This window comes from Leopardus geoffroyi, chromosome D1 (assembly GCF_018350155.1).
Source record: "Leopardus geoffroyi isolate Oge1 chromosome D1, O.geoffroyi_Oge1_pat1.0, whole genome shotgun sequence".
Classification (NCBI taxonomy): Eukaryota; Metazoa; Chordata; class Mammalia; order Carnivora; family Felidae; genus Leopardus; species Leopardus geoffroyi.
The window spans coordinates 12,174,989-12,181,013 of record NC_059329.1 but is presented as its reverse complement, the minus strand read 5'-3'; the positions used below and the strand labels follow the sequence as shown (position 1 = coordinate 12,181,013).

The following is a 6,025-nucleotide window of genomic DNA, read 5'->3' as shown; positions in this document are numbered from 1 at the left end:
CCCAAGATCAAGGGTCACATGCTCCACCCACAGAGCCAGCCAGATGCCCCTCCATCTTGTTTCTTCTAATTTTGAGAGGGTACCTCATCTGGGTTGCAGCAAGTGGAAAGGGGAAAGCCTATGACCCCTCCCGGTCTGGTCTCAAGAAACCACACTGGGAACTGGACCCATCACTCCCATCACACTTCACTGTTGAGAACTTTGTCACATCTTCATCAGAGAAGGTGGGGAAAGGTAGGACAGCCTGTCAGCACTGTGTCTTGCTACATGTCCATGAACTATAGAAGAAGGGCAGAGTGTGTCACACAGAGTGTAGGGATTAGTTCCTTTTTCTATAGTCGACGAAGAAGATACATAAGGGAGACAAATGGGCTCGTTCAAAGGCACACAACTGGCTGAGGGTTAGCATGGGAGCAGTAACACTGGCGTGGTTCCTCCGCCCTTTTCCTTTTCCCTACCATCCTCCCAGGCCAGCAGGGCAGACCCTTTAAAGGAGCACTGCCCTGGAAGACCTGGGACAGGTCATTAACATCAGTATGTGGAGCCAACAGAGGTAAATGCAAGATAACACAGACTGTGTTCAACTCCTCTTCCCTACGCTCAGGCGCAGAGACAGAGGTCATAACTGCTCTGCCTCCTGGGTCCCCAGCCCACGGGGAGTGGATGTGTGCAGGCATAGAGAATCCTACATGGTGATAACACCCTCTTAACAGGCCATTTCAGGTTGTGGATCTCGGCCACAAGTGTGTTCCTATACTCATTCCAGGTCCCACTGGCTTCTATTATTCTAGACCACCTTTTGCTTTTGACCACTTGCTTCCCCAGCATGATCAGTCTATGGAGATTAAGAATTCAGTGGGCAAAGAGGTCCAGACTGCAACAATCATGTTCGGTCATCTCTTGCATCGGCACGCACAGCCACCCCCCCACCCCCCCGGCCACCTCCTTCCCACCAAGACTCCTCCAGGAAATCAGTGATTTTGTACCATGTGACTCGGATCTCTCCAAGCATCATCAACCTGTGGGCTCAAGCTTGGGGTTCCTTAAGATTCATACCGAAATCTTGTTCATTCTTGGTTTGGATAACTCCTAAAAATAATCCCGGTTCCTTGTAAAACTGTAGCCCCAAAGCCCTTCTGGGAGTCTCTGGAAGTGGGGCAAGGGGTTCCATATGTTCATGTTTCAGGCCCACCCCCTCGGTGGGTCCCTGCCCTGCGAGGTTACAATACTCAGCCCCTGTTGCTCCAGTTTTCTGTGCCTCGACCCTCTGATCTGCCAAGGGTGGGGCCAGAGAAACATTTTTTTGTTTCTCTCCCTGTGGGGAACAACCACAGCAGGGTTTCTTGGGCCCCAGGGGTTGCTAAACCCAGTGAGAGGGCTCTTTCCATTGTGCATACTTCCCCGAGTGTGGTGTGCCCCCAGGATGACGGGGCGTGGGTAGGCCCAAGCACCAAGGGCTGCATATACCTGTTGACCCTGGACACAGATGCTCATTCACTATGTCCTCTCATCTCACGATGAAGTTTTGTGCCCTTCTCTGTAGTTTGGCTCCCTTAGTGCATCCTTCCACTCCTAGTTTGCCAGACAATTCAGTGTGTATCTGATCCCCAGGCACTGACATGACGTAAGCTCTTTTTCTAGGAGGAACTTTAGCTTATAGAGCCCAGGGACTCAGGTGAGGTTACAAAACCTCACTCCTATCTGTATCCAAATCTCAACTCGTCTATTACAATATCAGTGCCACCCCCTCAGGTCTCTGGGCACTGCTCAGATGAACACTTTCCTTTAATGCTTTATTAGTGTTTTAAGATGCATGACCTTTCAGTCATGGCTATTGCTGTATCTCTGGGTCTTATCCTCAGATACATTAAAAGAAAAAGCAAGTGTTTATGCACAGACCACATGACTACAGAAATTACCAAGTAGCCGAGACATCTGTTGTTATGGAAAATTATTGAATTGTTCTGTCAATCCCCAAAAGGGCCACCAGAAGAAACTTTCAATCAAGCAAAGCTAAGTTAGACTTCCTGAAATTCAGGGGAGTACCATGTTGACGGTCTTAGCGGTTTCTCAGGGGAGGGAAATCACGGAGGGATATTTTTGGTATTTCAGGGCAAGGGCTAGGTGATTTAGGGCAGCTCTTGCAAATCAGGGAACTAGTTAGTATAGAGCAGAGTTAACGACACGAGAGCTTTGGACTGGTGACCACACAAAGCAGAGGTTCTCAGTAATTCATCAGAAATTACCCTCAGGTTCTCAGTAATTTCTCAGGACTTGGCTCACCCCATGATTTCCATGTGTGTCCTCCGGGGCAAGATGGGGCTTTCTTCCCTCATCTTTTCCTCCTGTATCCTTTCTTGGAAGGGGATCTTCAGCAAAACAGAGGAAAGAGATAAGGATGGGGTTCATGTAATAACTCATGGAAGTTTATCCTTGAGAAGCAATCACAGTAGCAAAACCAAAGAAAATACCTGTCTTTATGAATGTGAAGGAATGAAAAGCCTCTTAGCAATTCCAGACATTCAGGATTGAATGCTGTCCTCCCCCCGCCCCGCCTCACCACCCTCCACATCCCCCACCCCTACTGCCAGATGGATCTGGGTCCTGGGGGGAAATTGGAGAAATGGAACCAAATCAAGGATACTTCCTGAAGGGAAGAAGAGTGAGGAACATAGAGACAGAAAGGCCACCCTGATACCTATAGGCGGCCGATGGGTGACTCAATGGAGAAAGAGGAATATTCTTCTTCATCCTTCGAAGCATCATAGGCCTGTGTGCCTATTCCTTCGCTAGACCGAGGTCCAAGAAGGTGGGCCAGGATTATGACTTCATTGTAATATCCTTCCTGCCGATTAAGGTGACATCCCTTCCGAATAAGGAGTTTTTTTTGTTTTTTTTTTTTTTTCAACGTTTATTTATTTTTGGGACAGAGAGAGACAGAGCATGAACGGGGGAGGGGCAGAGAGAGAGGGAGACACAGAATCGGAAACAGGCTCCAGGCTCTGAGCCATCAGCCCAGAGCCTGACGCGGGGCTCGAACTCACGGACCGCGAGATCGTGACCTGGCTGAAGTCGGACGCCCAACCGACTGCGCCACCCAGGCGCCCCCCGAATAAGGAGTTTTAAAGAGAGTGGATTATGAGTCCAACTTTCCCCTGTTTACAGAAGAACATTCAGCCTTCCCGTCAACTGCATCACAGTTGGATATATTTGTTGTTTAGAGGTCCAAAATCTTGGACAAAAACGGCAAAAACGGCTGTACCCTGTCGTATCTATCTTTGTGGTTTAAATCTGGCAGTCGTCGATCTTAGCCGCCCCGTAATCCACCTCTCTTCTGTCCTTCATTAAGTGGCTCCTCAAAATGTCTTTTGCAGTGCAATATCATTATATCATCTTTACAGATACCAGTCTCAGCACCGGTTTGCCCTCTGGCAGTTTCCTTAATTGGTGATTTGGCAACATCGGGGTTTTTTTTCTTCCAACCTGCCAGTTTCCTTCATTTAAAGCAAATTCTGTCAAATGAGTAAGTGCCCATAGCACAATTACCAAGCACAAAACGAAACTGCAAATACGCATTAGCTTACCAGGGTAGCGCCTGGTATATTAACAAGAAAGAGACAAGCATATGAGATTGACAAGAGAATGGAGCATTTCATTTTTTCATTCTGTTTTATTGCTGCAATATCCCATTTGATGGCCTCCAGCTTTCAGAGCATCAGCTTCCTGCAATGACACTAATGAAGAAATGCTGCTTTTTGTTCATTCTTTAACCAACTGTGTTGCTCTTTAATGGGAATATGGCACTTTCCCCCCATTCATGCAGAGTTATGAGCAGTTGAGTCTCTAGGGGACCTATGATGTGTACCGCACTCTTTTCCCTCTAAGATTTCTCTGATTAGATGGTAAGTACACTTTCTGTCGATAAATTCAACATTCTAGATATTTCAAATTATGGGCAGAAACAGGGATATTTTTCGCGCCTGGAAAAAAATTAAAGAACCCGAGAGGCTTTTTGAATAACATTTCTCTGTGCGATATACTGTTTTAATTATTTCCCAATCATTTTCTGCAGTCTGTTCTTTATGAAGGCACCCGCACTGACAACTATTTTTGTTAATCATTCACACGTAACTGACTTCTAAATAGTTTCTTATTTAAGCAGAAAGTTATTCTGCCGTTTTGCCAGAATGTCCACTCAGGGTTGATCTCCCATGGGGCTCATTTAGTTTCTTCTCTGTTTTCTTCTCTGGGTTCCTTCCGCTTGCCCAGAAGCATGGAATTTGATCTTATGTCAGTTCTCTGAGACTCCACCATAATTGAAGGCTGGGATTAAGCTGCCGGGACAGCGGAAGCAGTGAGGTGCATGAACTGTTTTCAACTGAGTTTGATCCCCAATCATGAAATGTAACTGAGTCCTAGGTTAGGTCCAAACCAGCTGGGACATGACCTAAAATCTCTCACAGAGCAGACCTGCTTCAAGATCCAGGAACGAAGGAAATATCTTCTGCAGAGTAGGAAACAAATTGGATATCCATCCTCCCTCCCCCCAGTTTCGGAAGCATTTCATTTCTGCAGAAGACTGGACAGATTTTGATGTTACCACATAATAAATGAATCTATCACACAGATCATCAGACTGGATAGAAATGCATCGGTATTTCAAGTGAAGCTTCTCATATTCCATCAAAATAGGTGAACAGATTAAGAAATTTCAGTTGTGGGAAAAGAAAAACTGTTACAATGTTTTTAATTTAAAAACTGTATTTTTCAAACATGACTGAAACTGTTGAGTATTTTTTTTCATGTTTATTTATTTTTGAGAGAGAGACAGAGAGACAGACATGAGTGGGGGAGGGGCAGAGAGAGAGAAAGAGACACAGAATCTAAAGTAGGCTCCAGGCTCTGAGCCGTTAGCATGGAGCCCAACACGGGGCTTGAACCCACAGACGGTGAGATCATGACCTCAGGCAAAGTCCAACGCTCAATCGACTGAGCCACCCAGGCACCCCTGAAACTGTTGAGTATTAATGGCTAGCAAAGACTTGCTAACATTGCCATCATGATTACTACTGCCGTTATTAGCCATTCAGACCAACAGTTACTTAGGCACTGTTACAAAAATGGGATGAAAACAATGACAGAATTAAATGACCTAGTCTTTGAATGGAGGCCACTGAGACCACAGGAGAAAGATACATGTAAATAGCTAGCGTGTAAATTGCCGAAGCAGGCAATCCAGTGGAAGGGACAGGTAATCCTGACTTAGCGTGCTGGAGAAAGAAGCCATCAGTAAGGTTGGCATTGGCAAAGGGCTGTGGGTAGTGTTGGGTGTTTAGACTGAGGCAAAGGCATAACCAAAGCCATAAGGGCAGGAAAGTGAATCCACATGCCCAGGGAATGATGAGTCACCTGGTGTGCCTGGGGCAGAGGGTTGTAGAGGAACGTGCAGGGAAATAAGCCTGGAGACATAGCTTAGGCTTGGCCTGAACGCCATTCCAGGATTTCCCATCTTAAGGAGGTGCGGTGGTGTATTCCAAGGAGTATGGCAGAGTGAGTAAGCCTCGAAATTCCAGCTCTGACATGTGATAAACTCGCAAACTTGGGCACCACTTTTTGCATTCCTAAAATGAAGATGACAGTCATCACCACCTAATGTGAAGGTCAAATACATGTGAAAGAGCTTAACCTACTTCCAGGTGCAAGGGAATCTCTCAGTAAAGGGTAGCTATTGTTACTGTAAGTTCTTTAATAAGATAGATCATCGTAGCAGATATAAGAATTCATTGGAAATATAAGAAAGGGGAAGAGGAGGGGCACCTGGGTGGCTCAGTCAGTTAAGCGTCTGACTCTTGGTTTCGGCTCAGGTCATGGTCTCACAGCTTCATGGGTTCGAGGCCCAAACCAGGCTCTGGGCTAACAGTGCACTCACACTCTCTCTGCTTTTCTCAAAATAAATAAATTAATTTTAAAAATCCAGAAAGGTGAAGAGGGGCACCTGGGTGGCTCAGTGGGTAGAGTATCTGAT

The 6,025-nt window shown here is 46.1% G+C and overlaps 1 long non-coding RNA gene across 1 annotated transcript; it reads left to right on the top strand.

The window, feature by feature from the left end:
- Positions 1-467: 467 nt before the first annotated feature.
- On the top strand, positions 468-4,777 carry LOC123602359. Its single transcript, XR_006714457.1, has 2 exons — positions 468-553; positions 4,270-4,777. It is a non-coding gene; the product is annotated as an uncharacterized LOC123602359 (long non-coding RNA).
- Positions 4,778-6,025: the final 1,248 nt, after the last annotated feature.